Source organism: Scyliorhinus torazame, chromosome 7 (genome assembly GCF_047496885.1).
Source record: "Scyliorhinus torazame isolate Kashiwa2021f chromosome 7, sScyTor2.1, whole genome shotgun sequence".
Lineage (NCBI taxonomy): Eukaryota > Metazoa > Chordata > Chondrichthyes > Carcharhiniformes > Scyliorhinidae > Scyliorhinus > Scyliorhinus torazame.
In genome coordinates this window covers 15,183,707-15,202,878 of record NC_092713.1, presented here as the reverse complement: position 1 = coordinate 15,202,878, position 19,172 = coordinate 15,183,707, and the positions used below count along the sequence as shown (strand labels likewise).

Below are 19,172 nucleotides of genomic sequence, written 5' to 3'. Positions count from 1 at the left end.
CTCCTTCAGCACTGTAAGAATGTGCAAAGGCCCTTAATGTGGATGTGCTCTTTATTTTCCACCCTCTTAAAAGGAGTACATACTGGGGCTCATTTTACTGTACAGAAAATAAAAACAGAGTTTCCACAAAATGGATATGTATCAAGTAGCAGCATTCCCTCTACCTCTCCAACCAGAAAAAAAACCCCTACAATGTTCAAAGATTTATCAAAGAAATCCTTACTTCGTCTATCTAGATGTCCTTCCAATTGTTGACCACTTTGTCTGAAGGCCTTCCAAAATTAGCATTGGTGGCATTTGAACCTCATATCAAGTTACCAATTTGCAATGGGGACGCATTGAAGTGTTGCCATCGGATGACTGTTTCTGACATCAAGCAAAGGCAATTCAAGGGAACTGCAGCAAAGGCTTGTGTGAGATTGGGATGCTAAGCAGGCACTAAAGAGAATCTAAGTTAAAAATAAGTTGCCAAGCAACAAATTATATTTTCAATTTGCTAAATTTGAACGCTGACCTCAGAGGGCTTAGTTGATGAACACAGCTTGCAGCTGAGCCAGAGACATTGGCACCACCAACAACTTAGCTTTATATACTGCTCTCAACACAGTTATTAACCAGACAATGTTTGACACCCAGATGCATTCATCCACTTTAGATCTCTACCCCAAGGCAGCTCCAACTCACAGTATCATGGAAAGAGAAAAGAGGACGGTCCCAAATCCATCCTTTCCTGGACAGGGATCAAATCCAGTGCTCTTAACATTAGTATGATCCAGACCAGCCTTCCAGACAACTGAGTCAACCGACCCCCAAGGCATCCGTGTTGCTATGGCAATGTGCATGTTGTATTCTGTTGTATTCCGAAACAAACCTGTTGGACTTTAACCTGGTGTTGTTACTGTGCTCACCCCAGTCCAAGACCGGCATCTCCACATCGTTGTATTCTGGAGCTGTGAACAGTTATGGTAGAGGCTCCAATTTTGTTCCAGAACACTGCTGACCAGGATTCCTCCCGCTCTTACCACTTGCCGTTGGCATATATTGGAAAGATTTACAAGTTGATACTCAACCTGTCTGGCAGTGCCATGAATGCTCCTTCCTTGGGCATCAAGACCTGGAGTGGGACATGGACCTGGGGCCAATGTAGTTTAGTATGCACTGTGGTGATGGGGGAACGGGTCAATTCTAAGTCCACATGAGTTAGTTTGTCTCAGTAGGGATGCTTCAGTTGATATCAGCACCTTTGTGCGAACAAGTAGAAAATCAGTCTCACTCCTAATTGATATCCATTGACCCCCTTGCAGGAAAGTATGGTTGACAGGGGAGGACAGAATTGGTTGGGCTGCAGTTTGCCTCATGATGGGGACAATCCAACGACAATTCTTGCCCAGGATCAGTCCTAGAGATGGTTGAGTGAAGTGACAGGAGATATCAGGTGCTGTAAAATTGGAGGGGGGGAGGTGCTAGAATAATTTTTAATGTCTATTCAAATTATTGCAACAATAGACAATAGCAGGTAATACATTCTAGCACAGAGCTGAACATTAATTAGAAATCTGAAGGATTGGTCCTGTTGCTCTTTTTAGCCTTCGTCTATTTGCTCTGATTACATCACCTTTGCTCATGAGTCGCCAGGTATCTTTATGATACCGCCACGTGGTTCAAGTTCAGGTTATGATTAATAATACAGCACACCGCGTAGTAAGGATTAAAACAACGGTCATTTATTATAAACAACAAGCAATATTAATACCCTAATACTACTTTCTATATAATAAACCTATCACTACTGGCCAATACTTAACTTAGGAAGAGCCCACCAGGTAAGGGAAACAAATGGCTTGTCCAATCAGATCTGGCCCGCGGGATTCAAAAGGCTGCTACAGGTCGGTGGCTAGGTGTCTCTACCGGATAGCGATCGCTGGATTCAAACTTACTGTTGCCGGTTGCTGTTCTTGCGAAGGTCTCGAGCAGGCGAAGAGGAGAGAGAGAGAGATCTGAACTTGGACCCTCACTTTTATAGGGCCCAGGGGCTTCCCGCCTCCCGGGGCGGCCCTTGACCCTGAGTCCCAAGTGATTGGATTCTGTCCCCAATCTCTGGGGTCGATGTGTCCAATGGTGAGGCGATTCCTCGATCGGGGGGTGGTCGCTCACCTGTCTTTGTTTCGGCCACTGCAGGCGCCGACAGGTCTGGCCCGGTATTCAATTGCTAATATGTTGCAATTGTTCCCGGGGATAGCCGATGTAACTGTGGATGTCTGAATAGATTGGCTGCAAACAGTCCTGAATGCAACTGCGAATACCTGGGTTGATGGGCTGTTGATAGCCCTGAGTATCGATCTGGGCTACCTTCCCAGAGCCGAATATGCAAAACTGTCTGCAGCTGCCTGCTTGTGTCTTCTTGGCTGCTTTTCCCAGCAGTCTTTCGGGTTAGCCGTTTTAAACTGGGTTTTGGCCAGATTAATCGGAACGCAGCCATTTTACATGGCTACATTCCCGCCTTGTGATCCTAACGCGAAGCGTGAAGGATCACATAAATTTTGTCCTCTTCGTTTCCCGACTGGGGGGCACCTCCCACATGGCCACTACTCTGACCCTAGCTATGCATAAAAATTTACCTAAACAATTCTTGAGGGTGCAATGTCAGGCAGGGGCATGTGTCTGGAAAAAAATAAACTGTGAACCTCTAATTTTACCTAAACAATTCTTCAAGTATTATATAATCTTATCTCTCTAAACATACAATAACAATTACAACATTTAATATATTCTTTCCTGGCTTTGCAGTCAAGCTCAGGATCATACATTTCCATACATTCTCTTTTTATTTACAGGAAAAACCACCAGTGCATGTTTTATTATTCATATGTCGCGGGGGTCTGGGGTCTGGTCATAGCCGAATATCGGGGATCAGATCCGTTAGACAGGGGTTCGAGCGCGGTACACTCTCCTTTTCCACTTGCGGAGGCACATGGTCTGTACTGCACAACTGAGTATAGCCAATGCCAACAGTGCCTCAATGATGTACGATAGGGAGTACCAAGTTATGAACTTGGCTCACCAGCATAATGCAGCGTGGTTGGTGACTGGGCCCTCGGTACTACTGGGCCGTGAAGTGTTAACGGCAGGGGGGGTTTGGAGTAATGGGGTCCGCGTTCCCGCGCAACCAAAAGTTCGTCAAAAGAGTGTTGAGCACGATGAAAGGAGTCCTCATGGCTGTCTTCTTTCTTTCCTTTTCCTGTTTTCGCTGGTTTTCTCCGGACTTGGAGCTTCTGGAGTTCTGTAAGACAAGCGTAGTGTGTGTAAATACTTCGGTTTAATATCTGGTGTGTTAGTGTGTCTGTCCTTCTTGGGGCCAATTAAACCCTTATAATTGGTCACAGCATGTGACTCTCCCCCCATTTTCTTTTTCAAAACAAATGTTTGGACACGGCACACCTCCCAATGGTGGACCAGTGCTAGCTTTATCATCCAAATGTTCCAGATGTAAATAGCATGTGGCAGCAACCCAAAGGTTGCCTAAATAAAATAAAACTGTTTTTGAAAGAAAAGGACGAATGAGGTGCGTGTGGGCCGCGACGGGTAAGGCTTGGATGGAGTCCCCGGGTAGGACGGCTACCAATACCGTATCTTCCCTACCCGAGCGTCTTTGACCAACGGGGGGGTCCCCAGGCAGGGCGGGTCTCACACCGTTTCTCCACTGCCTGAGCGACCAAAGAACGGACAAAAATGTAGTCATCATGGTGGGGTTACTGTTCTGATTCTACCATCAAATCAGAAGAGTAGCTACGATCGGGCGCCTGGTCTGGTGACCACGTATCAGCTGAAAAGCTAGTTCCTCTGAATGGGCGTCTGGTCTGGTGACCAGGTATCTGTGGACAAGTTGGTACCGCTGAACAAGCGTCTGGCTTGTCCAATTGAAAAAGAGCTAAAAAGTTCAGGTGAATGGGTGTGGGGCGGTGAGAACATTCTCCTGTAGGACGAACAACATTTAACAAACAGACAGACAACATAAAACATTCTGCAGGTTCCATCAGGAAGGACAACACTTTTCACCAAGTGTCTCCTTTAAATCATCCTGTGGACACCTCAGTTCTCGGTCGCTACGGGCTCTGCCTTTTTCTTATCGACAGCGCCGGTCTGTTGGGCACTCTGTGGTTTTTTAGGGCCATTGCATTCTCTAGCAAAATGTCCCAATTGTCCGCAATTGTAGCACTCTTGCGGTTTGGCTGGGGGGCTGTTCTTTCCCTCGTTTACCCAGGCAGGGTTGTGGCGAGTGGTTCTTACTGCCTGCACGTCTGCGGCGGCTTGGTTTTCCTCGGGGGTTCTAGTTGCTGATTTGCCTTGAGCCGCTTGTTCCCAAATGCGGGACAATCTTTTGACCACCCACTTCTCATTATGAGCCTCCTCCGAGGGGTCATAATTGCTACAGGCATTCTGTCCTGCTTCCGTGGCATGGGAGATAAGGGTGCGGGTCCACTTGGCCATATTGTCTGGGGACAAATGGGCACGATCTACGTTGCCGAAAACGGCTTCAAAATGAATCCACAAGCGTCCTGCGAACGCTGTGGGGTGTTCATACTTTTCTGTCTGCATTTATTCAGACCGTCTACGGGGTCGCGCCGGTTGTACCCGATCGAATCCAGGATCGCGGTGTGCATTTCTGCAAGGGTGCCTCCTCCTACAGTCTGTGGGTCGGGAAGGGCTGCTGCGACCGATGGGTCTAAGCTGAGGACCGTGAGCTTTACCTGCTCTTTCTCTTCCAGGCCGTACATGGTCGCCTGGTGTTTGACGGTGGCAAAGAAATGGTGTGGGTCTGAAGCGGGGAGGAACGGTGTGATTTTGGCACACGCGTCCCGTAATTGGGTCACTGTGAGGGGGGTGGAATATAAGACCTCCGCCTCGTCTGCTGTGGCGGTGCGGTGGGTGGTTACAGGGTTCATGGGAGCCTGTATTATCTGTTGTGTGGGGGGTGGGGGTGCTTTCCTCCTTTGGGGTTTTCCCTGCGCACATGCTCCCTGAACATATCTCTACGCTGTCTCTTACAATTCTTCCCAATCAGGGCCGTCTTCCTGTTCTAAACTTTTCCCAAAGGTTTCTTGAAATCCCTTTTGGACAGAAAGCAGTGCTTTCAAGTCTGCAACCTGCTTTCGGCACTTAGCATGGTCTAAAGTACTCTGCCTTTGTTCCGTTGCTGTGGCGTGGAGCGCTCTCAAGGCTGCCTTGAGATCACTACATTGTTTCTGGAGCTTCTCTAACTGGTTTTCTGTTTCTTTCTTTACCAGGACTGCACGCTGCAGGTCCTGATAAGCCTTTTCATATTGTGAATGGAAACTACTCAAGTGCACCAGACAAGATTGGTGACCCCGTTTGGCGTCAGCCACCTCTTCGTCCTTTGCTGATAATCTCTCTTTTAACTCCAGGTTCTCTTTCTCAATTTCGCATACATCGATTTTACTCATCCGATGTATGCCTTCTATTTCCTTGCGGAGCGTCCTGACGACCTCCTCTGTGCCTCGCAATTGTGCCAGACAGGACACAATTGCCATCGGCTTGCACGCTTTTGCTAAACTCTTTCTGTGAATCTCACTCAGGTTCTCCCACCAAGTATGCCCTATACTTCCAGGACCTGAGTCGTCGTTATTGCAGAAATCCTTCCACACGGGCCATCCTTTGCCCTGCAGAATTTTGCGGATTTCCACTTCCCAAACGGGACACTGTCCCGCTCCTACGCTGCTGACTGGTGCAACAGCAAAATCTTCGGGGTTCATGAGGCACTGCATCGCTTGCATTGCCTGCATGGCTCTCTCTTATCTGTTCGTTACGTTCAAATTTGGAACAGGGGGCTAAGGTGGTGTGGTAGATGCGGGTACGGCTTGCGCTAATTTCCGAAATACCAACTGCCGATAGTTTTGACGCAACAAAAAATCTATCAGTTTTGCCTTATAACCCTGTTAGTTACGCATGCATATACACACTTCCGAATTGTGAATTATTAACCAGAACCGCTTGAACACTTGTGGGTTTTTTTGTTGTTGTTTTGTTTCCGATTGGATTCTAATTCAAAATGTTGGGGTTCTCCCGGAGTGGTTTTCCACTTCTAAGTCGGGTCCCGGCGGAGTCGCCAATTATGTTGCTCTTTTTAGCCTTCGTCTATTTGCTCTGATTACGTCACCTTTGCTCATGAGTCGGCAGGTATCTTTATGATACCGCCACATGGTTCAAGTTCAGGTTATGATTAATAATACAGCACACCGCTTAGTAAGGATTAAAACAACGGTCATTTATTATATACAACAAGCAATATTAATACCCTAATACTACTTTCTATATAATAAACCTATCACTACTGGCCAATACTTAACTTAGGAAGAGCCCATCAGGTCAGGGAAACAAATAGCTTGTCCAATCAGATCTGGCCCGCGGGATTCAAAAGGCTGCTACAGGTCGGTGGCTAGGTGTCTCTACCGGATAGCGATCGCTGGATTCAAACTTACTGTTGCCGGTTGCTGTTCTTGCGAAGGTCTCGAGCAGGCGAAGAGGAGAGAGAGAGAGATCTGAACTTGGACCCTCACTTTTATAGGGCCCGCCTCCCGGGGCGGCCCTTGACCCTGAGTCCCAAGTGATTGGATTCTGTCCCCAATCTCTGGGGTCGATGTGTCCAATGGTGAGGCGATTCCTCGATCGGGGGGTGGTCGCTCACCTGTCTTTGTTTCGGCCACTGCAGGCGCCGACAGGTCTGGCCCGGTATTCAATTGCTAATATGTTGCATTTGTTCCCGGGGATAGCCGATTTAACTGTGGATGTCTGAATAGATTGGCTGCAAACAGTCCTGAATGCAACTGCGAATACCTGGGTTGATGGGCTGTTGATAGCCCTGAGTATCGATCTGGGCTACCTTCCCAGAGCCGAATATGCAAAACTGTCTGCAGCTGCCTGCTTGTGTCTTCTTGGCTGCTTTTCCCAGCAGTCTTTCGGGTTAGCCGTTTTAAACTGGGTTTTGGCCAGATTAATCGGAACGCAGCCATTTTACATGGCTACAGTCTATATTTAAGAACTCAGCGACCAACTTAAATGAGTATGCCACCACTGTCACAGACCTCATCAGCAAATGTGTGAACGACTGCGTGCCAAAGAAAGCAGTACGTACGTTCCCCAACCGGGAACCATGGCTCAATTGCAAGATTGACTCCCTACTGAAGGACAGGTCTGGGGCGTTCAAGTCAGGCGACCCTGACCTATACAAGAAATCCAGGTACGACCTCCGCAAAGCCATCCGAGATGCCAAGAGAGAATATCAGACAAAGCTAGAGTCACAGACTAGCCTTATAGAGTCTATGCGGTTGTGGCAAGGCCTAAACAACATAACGGGCTACAAAGCAAAGCTGAGCAGTATCTCCAGCAGCAGCGCACCCCTCCCCGATGAATTCATTGCATTATATGCTTGGTTCGAGTAGGAAACCACCAATCCGCTGTTGAGTGCCCCAACAGCCCATAACACACCCATACCCACCGTCACAGCTTCAAAGTCAGATCGGCCTTCCTGAAAGTGAACCCTCGGAAGGCGACGGGTCCGGACGGGATCCCTGGTCGTGCACTCAGAGCCTTTGCGGTCCAGGTGGCAGAGGTATTCGCGGACATCTTTAACATGTCCCTACTCCGCTCCAAGGTCCCCACCTGCTTCAAGAAGACCATCTTCATACCGGTACCAAAGAAGAACCAGACAATGTGTCTCAAGGACTACTGTCCGGTGGTCTTGACATCTATCATTGTGAAGTGCTTCGAGAGGTTGGTCATGAAACGCATCAACTCCATACTCCCAGAACGCCTTGATCCACTGCAATTCACATACCACCGCAACCGGTCCACAGCAGACGCCATCCCCCTGGCTCTACACTCATCCCGAGAGCATCTCAACAACAAGGACTGCTACTTCAGACTTCAATTTATTGACTACCACTCCACCTTCAACACCATAATCCCAGCCAAGCTCATATCAAAGCACCAAAACCTAGGACTTGGCTCCTCCCTCTGCAACTCGATTTTGACTTTCTGACCCACAGACCACAATCAGTAAGAATAAACAACAACACCTCCTCCATAAGAGTCCTCAATATCAGAGTCCCGCAAGGCTGCGTACTTAACCCCGTATTATACACCCTGTACACACACGACTGCGTGGCAAAATTGGGTTCCAACTCCATCTGCAAGTTTGCTGACGACACGACCATAGTGGGCTGAATCTCGAATAACGACGAGTCAGAATACAGGAGGGAGATAGAGAACATAGTGGAGTGGTGCAATGACAATAATCTATCCCTCAATGCCAGCAAAACTAAAGAGCTGGTCATTGACTTCAGGAAGCAAAGTACTGTGCACACCCCTGTCAGCATCAACGGGGCCGAGGTGGAGATGGTTAACAGCTTCAATTTCCTAGGGGTGCACATCACCAAAAATCTGTCCTGGTCCACCCATGTCGATGCTACCACCAAGAAAGCACAACAGCGCCTATACTTCCTCAGGAAACTAAGGAAATTTGGCATGTCCACATTAACTCTTACCAACTTATACAGATGCACCATAGAAAGCATCCTATCTGGTTGCATCACAGCCTGGTGTGGAAACTGCACGGCCCAAGGCTGCAAGAAGCTCCAGAGAGTCGTGAACACCGCCCAGTCCATCACATGAACCTGCTGTGGTGAATGTATTACTGCTACCATTCACCATTGTAATTGCATTACATTGTATTGTATTATGTTGATGCCCTTGTGGGCTCCGCCAGTTGCTCTGCCCCCTCGGGGGAGGTATATAGAGCTGCAGCCTGGAGGCGGCACTCAGTGCAGAGCAGTCACAGGCAGGCACAGTTCTAGCTGATTAAAACCACTGTTCACTTCAACTCTTCGTCTCATGTGAATTGATGGTCGCATCACCTGCCTCCCATTCATTGACTCCATCTGCACCTCCCACTGCCTGGGGAAAGCGGGCAGCATAATCAAAGACCCCTCGCACCCGGCTTACTCACTCAAGCCTGAGAACATGCACTAACAGATTCAAAAAAAGCTTCTTCCCCGCTGTTACCAGACTCCCAAACAATCCTCTTATGGACTGACCTGATTAATACTACACCACTGTATGCTTCACCTGATGCCGGTGTCTAGATATTAACATTGTGTATCTTGTGTTGCCCTGTTACGTATTTTCTTTTCTTTTCCTGTACTAAATGATCTGTTTGAGCTATATGCAGAAAAATACTTTTCACTGTACCTCAGTACATGAGACAATAAACCAATCAAATCCTAACGAAGAGAAGTCCAATGTCATCCACCGTACAGGTGGATGATGAAAGGGTTTGGCAACATCATAAGATATAGGAACATAATTAGGCCATTCAGCCCATCGAGTCTGCTACACCATTCAATTATGGCTGATATGTTCCTCATCTGTTACCTACAATACTACAGACCAAAGAATGGATTGCAAAATCAGCCAGAGCATCTCCTCCCTAGAACACACGACCTAGGAGCAGGAGTCGGCAATTTAGCTTCCTGAGGCTAAAAACCTTCAATGTGATCATGGCTAATCCCATCTTGGCTTCAACTCCACCGTCCTGCCCATTCCCCATAACCCTTCAAACCCGCTACCAATTAAAAATCTGTCCAACTCCTCCTTAAATTTACTCATTGTCCCAGCACCCACCGCACTCTGGGGGTAGCGAATTCTACAGATTCATAACCCTTTGGGAGAAGTCATTTTTCCTCAAATCTGTTTTAAATTTGCTACCTCTTATTCTAAGATTGTGACCTCTTGTTTTAAAATGCCCCACAAGAGACAGCATCAGCTCCACGTCTACTTTATCCAGACCTTTTAGCATCTTGTATACCTCAATTTGATCTCCCCTCATTCTTCTAAACTGTAGAGAGGATAGGTCTAAACTGTAGAGAGGATAGGCCTAAACTGTTCAATCTCTCCTCACACGACAAACCCCTCATCTCTGGAATCAATCTAGTGAACCTCCTCTGAACTGCCTCCAATGCCGTTACATCTTTCCTCAAATAAGGGGACCAAAACTGTGCACAATTCTCCAGGTGCGGTCTCACCGATGCCTTGTATAGTTGGAACAACACTTTCTTACTTTTATACTCAATTCCTTTTGCTATAAGTGCCAACTTCCATATGCTTTCCTTATTACCTGCTGTGCCTGTACACTAGTTATCTGTAACTCATGCACGAGGCCATCCAGATCCCTCTGTATCGGAGCACCCGGAGGTTTCCCCCCTTTAGATAATAAGTTGCCTTCCCATTTTTTCGATCAAAGTGCATGTCATCACACGTATTCACATTACCATCTATCCGCCACATTTCGGCCCACTCACCTAACCTATCTATATCCATTTGTAAGGTTCTTGTTTCCTCATTACAACTTACTGTCTGACTTATTTTTGTGTCATCTGCGAATTTAGCTATGGAACCTTCTATCCCTGTATTCAAGTCGTTTATATCGATTGTAAATAGCTGGGGCCCAGGGACAGAATCCTGTGGCACCCCCCCCCCCCCCCCCCCCCCCCCGCCCCCCCACTAGTTACATCTTGCCATCCAGAAAAAGACACATTTATCCCGACTCTCTGTCTCCGGTCCGTCAGCCAGTCTTCTACCCAAGCGAATAAATTACCCCTAATCCCATGTGATCTCACCTTGTGAATTAACCTTCTGTGCGGCACCTTATCAAATGCCTTCCAGAAGTCCAGATATACTACATCTACAGGAATATTTTCCTTGTGTCCCTTTCTCCACATGTTCATCATTTTGCCAATCCAGCTGTGTGCTCTCAATTTCAATGTTGCCATCAAAGGGAATAGTTCCTCCTCTCCCAGATCCAGATGTGGGGAGGTGGTGGCACATGAGGAGGAGGTGGCATAGTGGTATTGTCACTGGACTAGTATACCAGAGACCCAGAGTAATGCTCTGGGGACCCAGCTTCAGACCCTACCACTACAGATGGTGAAATCTGAATTCAATAAACATCTGGAATTAAAAGTCTAATGATGACCATGAAACCATTGTTGATTGTTGTAAAACTCCATCTGGTTCATTGATGTCTTTTAGGGAAGGAAATCTGCCGTCCTTACCCGGTCTGGCCTACATGTGACTCCAGGCCCACAGCAATGTGTTTGACTCTTAACTACCCCCTCAAGGGAACTTAGGGATGCACAATAATGTGGCCCAGCCCACATCCCATGAATGAATAAAAACAACAAAATCCTCTCACGATTCGAAACGCCTCTTTCAACGTTCCTCTCAACCTATTCTTCCCTCAGGAGAACGATACCAGCTTCTCAAAGCCATCCTTCATTGTCAATCTTTTCGGCACCCTCACGTCCTTCCAACTGTGTTGCACCCCCAGAATTGGACGCACCTGGAATGGCAACTGCTCGGCCCAGGACCGCAAGAAACTTCAGAGAGTCGTGAACACCGCCCAGTCCATCACACGAACCTGCCTCCCGTCCATTGACTCCATCGACACCTCCCGCTGCCTGGGGAAAGCGGGCAGGATAATCAAAGATCCCTCCCACCCGGTTTACTCACTCTTCCAACTTCTTCCATCGGGCAGGAGATACAAAAGTCTGAGAACACGCACGAACAGACTCAAAAACAGCTTCTTCACCACTGTCACCAGACTCCTAAATGACCCTCTTATGGACTGACCTCATTAACACTACACCCTGTATGCTTCATCCGATGCCAGTGCTTATGTAGTTACATTGTATACCTTGTGTTGCCCTATTATGTATTTTCTTTTATTCCCTTTTCTTCTCATGTACTTAATGATCTGTTGAGCTGCTCGCAGAAAAATACTTTTCACTGTACCTCGGTACACGTGACAATAAACAAATCCATCCATCCATCCATCCAATACCCCACTGGAAGCCAAACCCGATGTCGTCATGGCCTCCTTGCATTTGGACGCTATTTCTCTGTTTAGGAAGCCTAGGTCTCGGTCTGCCATTTTCATCACCTTCTCAACTGCTTCCGACTATCCCCTCTGGCAAATGGTTTGAACCCATTCTACCTCTGATTCTCCATGTCAGCATGATTGCTCCTCAGATTCTTTCTTTCAAAAGCAGGAAGGCTTTGAAAAACTGAAGGCTGCAGGAGGAAGGAATGATTGAGCAGACGGAGGGCTTCAGCAGACAGTGGGGCAGAGAAATATATGGGGAAGGGAAGTTACATTTTTCCTTTCTCCAGGTTGTTAATTCTTTCCCCAGACAGGCAGTGCTGTAGACCCAGAGGAAAGGCAGTGGTATGGTGTTTTGTTCAGTGGACTAATAATCCAGAGACCCCGGGCAAAATCTGGGGACCAAGGTTCAAATCCCACCAAGGCAGATGGTGAAATTTTAATTCGATAAAAATCTTGAATTAAAAGTCAAACGATGACCGTGAAGCCATTGTTGTAAAAACCCATCTGGTTCACGAATGTCCCATTAGGGAAGGAAATCTGCCGTCCTTACCTGGTCTGGCCTACATGTGACTGCAGACCCACAGCAATGTGGTTGACTCTCAAATGGGATGGGTAACAAATAGTGATGCCCACATCCTGCAAATTCATTTTCTTAAAGATTACAGAACGACAAGTTTTTTAAAATTAATGGAGTGAACAATCCTGGCATGCAGCGGAATTGAGATCACATTGATACCATAGCAACGTGCTTGAGCAATGTTGAAGGTGTTCCATTGTCCAGCAGTGTAATCCGCCAACGCCGAAACTCCACTGAAACAATTTGAGTGTATCCAGCTTGTCAACAGTGCTCTGATTTTGCTATAATTTCTGTAGTAACTATGTGTTTTTTTTTCATGGAATTGTTTCAAAGATAGGCTTTAAATTACATTTTCAATCTGTCAGAAATATCATTATTATTATGACAGCATCTGTACGCAATCTCATGAAGCTTCTGTCTCGCAAAAATGATTCAGCCCATTTAAACCTAATGGAAAAATATATTCAGAGTTAGTCATGAGTGACCACGTTAAAATGCATACGTTTTTGCGCAGCAAACTTTAAATGGCTGAACAGTTTCCAGACATTCCAACTCAGAGCAGTACCAAATTTTTTTCACGATAAAATTGCTATTTTAAGGACTTTCTAGGCATACGATCTGGGGGGGGTCACTGATTCATTCTGGCCTGCACTTTTAGAGGTGCCCGTCAGCAGCTACGCAGCTACCAGTGCCAGTCACAGTCTACACTCTCATGCTACCCATCATTGCCTGCACTGTCACCATGGCTCATCACCTGCAAACTGCCCCCAGTACCCGCTTACTGAGCACAGCACAGGGTTGAGACCACACGGGTGCACTGTTTTGCAGACCCTCATCCGTTACGGGCACAGCTGCGGCATTTGGGAGGCATCAACATTGGCATCCCCGCTCCCACTCCCCCACTTCCGATTGTGTGACTCCTCAAACCAACAGGTTGGTCACGCCCCTTCTGCCTTTACCCATTGGAAAGCTATCTGACCAAAAAGACAAGAACAGAGGCACGTCAAACGCCCGGCATCCTCCAGTCCCCGACCCCCCCCACCCCCACCAACTTTAATTTAACCAGCTTAATGGTGGGATAAGATACAGCAAAGGTGCTGTCGAAGGAACCTTGCTGAGTTCCTGAAGTGCATCGTGTAAATGTTACATACGCTGCTAATATGCATCGGTGGTTGGGAGTTTGAATGTTAGTGGATGGAGTGCCAATCAAATAGGCTGCTTTGTCCTGCTGTTAGGAAAACAAATGTAGTTTTAAGGTATTTATATTTGTATTGGTAAACATAGGGCGGGATTCTCCTTTCCGAGGACTAAGTCCCCACGGCGGGGGGAGAACCAGCACCAACCTCGCCGGTGTCAACAGCCCTCGAAAGTGTGGAATTCTCCGCATTTCCGGGGGTCAGGTGGACGCTGAAGGGGTTGGCGCCGCTCCAACCGGCGGCGAAGGGACTGCGCAAGTTCGCGCATGCACCGAAAGGCCGGCGTGATCTCGCGCATGCGCAGAACCGCCGGCGTATTCTGGCGAAAGCGCAGGGGTTTGTCTTCTCCGCGCCGGCCATGGTGGAGCCCAACAGGCCCCCTCCAGATCGGTGGGCCAGGCCACCGTGGGCCCCCCCCGGGGTCAGATCCCCCCCCCCCCCCGCCCCCCCGAGGACCGCCCCCGCCGACTTACCTGCCATGTCTAACCCACGTGGAACTGGCCAAAAATGGACGGCTGCTCAGCCCATCGGAGTCTGGAGAATTGCCAGGGGGGCCGCTGCCAACGGCCCCCGACCGGCATGGCGTGAAACCCGCCCCCAACCGAAAACCGACGCTGGAGAATATGGTAGCTGGCGGCGGGGCAGGGTTCACGCTGCCCCTTGGGGATTCGCCGACCCGGCGGGGGGTCGGAGAATCCCGCTGATAGTGTTTTGTATCAGAGTAACACCATTGGCTGGTGCATTGTCACATGTTACACAATGACATAATCGGAGCATTGCACGGGCTTTTGTGGAGTTCACCAGTGTACCCTGTTTGAGCAGCAGTTTGTAAATAAACCCCTCGCACATACTCACAAACTCAACGTGAGCCACCTCTGATTCTATCTCTTTGCGGCTATGACAAAGAACAGAACAAAAGAGAAACGGACAACGAGATCTGGGGCATAAAAACAATACTGGACAAAAACAACTTTCGACGAGGATTTTGTGAGCCAGAAGAAAGAATGATTGACGGAGATCCAGACTCCTCCACCGTCGGGAATGAGGTCAGAAGACTGATGCTCGATCAATAACTCCAGAAGTGAGATTGGAGACAATTGAAGGCTTTATTACACTTGATGTTTCCCCCAGCAGCGCAGGTACAGAATTCAGCTGCTGGGGCGATACGGGCTCTTATACCCCGCCTTGCTGGGCGGAGCCAGCAGACAGGCTTAACCAATGAGAACAGAGTACCTTCCACACCAATGGTCTTCCCCCATTACAGAATACCGTAATACCTCTAATACTGACTACCACATTCAGCCCCTGTTAAAAGAAAGTCCGGCGGGGGTGGTGGCCTCGCATTACACAGTGGTAGATGTTAAAGTTATGAAGGTACTTGGTATACCTCCGTACAGTGTTTCGCCTCGTTACATCGCAACTTTTACAAAATTTATTTTCATTTCAGAATGAAGCAATTAGTCGATCGGGAGCTCTGGTCGTCCTCTGCGATCGTCGTAGCTTTGGTGATGATGCAGGCAGCTGCTCGGGTGTCTGTGGCTCCGGGAGCGTGGCTTTGGCTTCTTCGGCAGCTTCATCACCCCTAGATGGGACCAGTGGGCGAACCGATCCACCTGGGAAGGGGGCGGCTGTGGGGTGCGCCAGTGGGAGGGAGGGTGGTACTGGTGGTGGGGGTGTGTGTGGGGATCCAGCGGGCGGCAGGTCCCGTAGGGAGACCGTATCCTGTTGGCCGTCGGGGTATGCCACGTAGGCGACTGAGGGTTAGCGTGGAGGAGACGGGCCCTCTCGACCAATGGGTCCGATTTGTGCTCCCGCCGTGTTTGCAGAGCAGGATGGGTCCAGGAGCTGCCAGCCAGGTCGGGAGCGAGGTCCCAGAGGAGGACTTCCTAGGGAAGACAAGGAGATGTTTGTGAGGTGTTTGGTTGGTCGTGGTGCACAGCAGTGACCGGATGGAGTGGAGGGCATCTGGGCGGACATCCTGCCAGCGGGACCGTTCCATTCTCCCTCTCTACCTGTCCTTTTCCCCAGGGGTTGTAACTGGTCGTCCTGCTCAAGGCAATGCCCTTGCTGAGCAGGAATTGACGCCGTTCATCGCTCATAAAGGAGGACCCCCTATCACTGTGTATGTATGCGGGGAAACCGAACAGCGTAAAGATACTGTGGAGGGCTTTTATGACAGTGGCTGCGGTCATGTCGGGGCAGGGAATGGTGAATAGGAACCGGGAGTACTCGTCAATCACGTCCAGGAAGTACGTGTTGCGGTCTGTGGAGTGGAGGGAGCCTTTGAAGTCCATACTGAGGCGTTCAAAGGGACGGGAAGCCTTTATCAGGGTGCGCTTTCTCTGGCCTGTAAAAGTGCGGCTTGCACTCCGCGCAGATTTGGCAGTTCCTGGTGGCTGTCCTGACCTCCTCGATGGAATAGGGCAGATTGCGGGTCTTGATGAAATGGAAGAATCGAGTGACTCCCGGGTGGCAGACGTCCTCGTGGAGGGCTCGGAGGCGGTCCACTTGTGCGGTGGCACATGTGCTGCAGGATAGGGCTTCAGGAGGCTCATTTAGCTTCCCGAGACGATACAAGATCTCATAGTTGTAGGTGGAGAGTTCGATCCTCCACCATAAGATCTTGTCGTTTTTTATCTTGCCCTGCTGTGCATTATCGAACATGAAAGCAACCGACCGTTAGTCAGTGAGGACAGAGAATCTCCTGCCGGCCAGGTAATGCCTCCAATGCCGCACAGCTTCTACTATGTCCTGAGCCTCCTGTTCAACTGAGGAATGGCGGATTTCGGAAGCATGGAGGGTATGAAAGAAGAAGGCCACGGGTCTGTCCGCTTGGTTGAGGGTGGCCGCCAGAGCTACGTCGGACGCGTCGCTCTCAACCTGGAAGGGGAGGGACTCATCTATAGCATGCAGCGTGGCCTTTGCAAAGTCTGCTTTGATGCGGCTGAAGGCCTGGCGGGCCTCTGTCAACAGGGGAAAAACTGTGGATTGGATCAGCGGGGGGGCCTTGTCCGCATAGTTGGGGGCCCACTGGGCGTAATAAGAGAAAAACCCTAGGCAGCGTTTCAGGGCCTTGGAACAGTGAGAGAGGGGGAACTCCATAAGGGGGCGCATGCGTTCAGGGTGTAGGTCTATAACTCCATTTCGCACTACGTAGCCGAGGATGGCTAGGCAGTCGGTGCTGAACATGCATTTATCCTTGTTGTATGTGAGGTTAAGGATCTTTGCGGTCTGGAGGAATTTCCGGAGGTTGGTGTCGTGGTCCTGCTGGTCGTGGCCGCAGATGGTGACATTATCAAGGTACAGGAATGTGGCCCGCCAACCGTACCGGTCAACCATTCGGTCCATCTCTCGCTGGAAGACAGAGACTCCATTAGTGACACAGAAGGGAACCCTTAGGAAGTGGTAGAGCCGCCCATCTGCTTCCAAAGCAGTGTATTTGCGGTCACTAGGGCGGATGGGGAGCTGGTAGTAGGCGGACTTTAGATCCACCGTGGAAAAGACCTTGTATTGCGCGATACTGTTGACCGGGTTGGATATGCGGGGGAGAGGGTACGCGTCAAGCTGCGTATATCTGTTGATGGTCTGGCTATATTCTATGACCATCCTATGCTTCTCCCCGGTCTTTACCAACCACTACTTGAGCTCTCCAGGGGCTGTTGCTAGCCTCAATGACACCTTCCCTCAGTAATCGCTGGACCTCCGACCTGATAAAGGTCGGGTCCTGGACACTGTAGCGTCTGCTCCTGGTGGCGACGGGTTTGCAATCCGGGGTGAGGTTCACAAACAGGGAAGGCGGATCGACCTTGAGGGTCGTGAGGCCGCAAACAGTGAGGGGGGGTATAGGGCCGCCGAATTTGAAAGTTAGGCTTTGGAGGTTGCACTGAAAATCTAACCCTAGGAATATGGCAGCGCAGAGGTGGGGAAGGACATAGAGCCGGTAGTTTTTAAACTCCTTCGCCTGGACCGTGAGATTCGCTACGCAAAACCCCTTGATTTCTACTGAATGAGACCCAGAGGCCAAGGAGATTTTTTGAGTAATGGGGTGAATGGGGAGAGAACAACGCCTTACCGTGTCGGGGTGCATGAAGCTCTCCGTGCTCCCAGAGTCGATCAGACAGGATGTCTCATGCCCATTGATGAGTACCGTCATCGTTGCAGTCGAGAGTGTTCGGGGCCGCGACTGGTCCAGGGTCACCGAGGCGAGTCGTGGCAGCAGTTGGATGTTTTCTTCGGGCGGTGTGTGGTCATCTGAATTGGGGCCCTGGGAGCCCAGCTACGATGGAGGCGCCAACTGGTCGCACATGGGTGGGAGTGTACAAGATAGCGGCGCCCATCCATCGCACGTGGTGTCCGAGAGACAAGATGGCGGTGCCCGGAGGCCACATGTGGCCCATGGATGGGGTTGTGGTGGGGGGGTCTGTATTCGCCTCCTGGGATCGCAGCGACCGCCCGGGCCTGGCATACCGCCACGAAGTGGCCCTTTTTGCCGTATCCTTTGCAGAAGGATGAGCGGGCCGGACAGCGCTGTTGGGGGTGCTTGGCTTGTCCGCAAAAATAGCAGCGGGGCACCCCGGGGTTGCCAGGCCGTCTTGCAGCACAAGCTTGTGGGGGGATGGGAGATGCATCGGGGTTGGCCGCGAGGGGGTTCCACGCTGCCCAGGGGGCTGCCGCGCGGTCGGGGATGTAAGCATGGGCGTTTCGGGAGGCCACATCCAGGGAGCTAGCAAGGGCCCGTGCCTCCTTGAGGCCTAGTGTCTCTTTCTCCAGCAATCGCTGGCGGATTTGGGAGGATCTGCAACAAAAGCGTCCCGAATCAAAACTTCTGTGTGGTCGCTTGCCGAAAGTCGTCCGCATCCTCGATCAGGGTGTAGATCTCTGGACTCACCCTCGAGTGCAGAATTTGTAGTTTCTGGTCTTCCGTGGGTGTGTATCCGTTGAAGCCGCCAGCCGGTGCTTGAAGGTTGCTGCTGAGTTTGCCGCTTGGGGGCTGAGTTGCAGACACTCTGGCTTGATTCGGAGCTCCATTCTTTAAAATCTAGTGTCATAAAGTGATGCTGGATCAATAATTCCAGAAGCGAGATTGGAGACAATTGAAGGCTTTATTACATAAGATGTTTCACCCAGCAGCGCAGTTACAGAAGGCAGCTGCTGGGGCGACATGGGCTCTTATACCCCGACTTGCTGGGCGGAGCCAGCAGACAGGCTTAACCAATGAGAACAGAGTACCTTCTACACCAATGGTCTTCCGGCATTACAGAGTACCGTAATACCTCTAACACTGACTACCACAGAGATATATCGTCAACGTCCAAGGCAAAATCATCATTCTGGCAAGAAAAAATAACTCTCAAGTAAATATTTGGACACCGTAGAGTTTGACAGTTTGTAGTGGGGCGCCGGCGAATCATCCAGTCGATCGCGGCAGCCGCTAGTGCAAATA

At 49.6% G+C, this 19,172-nt stretch overlaps 1 long non-coding RNA gene across 1 annotated transcript in view; it reads right to left on the bottom strand.

Annotated features, from left to right (window-relative positions):
* Positions 1–1,703: 1,703 nt before the first annotated feature.
* Positions 1,704–19,172, bottom strand: part of LOC140427255 (uncharacterized) — a 44,058-nt gene continuing 26,589 nt past the window's right edge. The window contains exon 2 of the long non-coding RNA XR_011948410.1: positions 1,704–3,280. This is a non-coding gene — a long non-coding RNA (uncharacterized lncRNA). The remainder of the gene's footprint in view (positions 3,281–19,172) is intronic.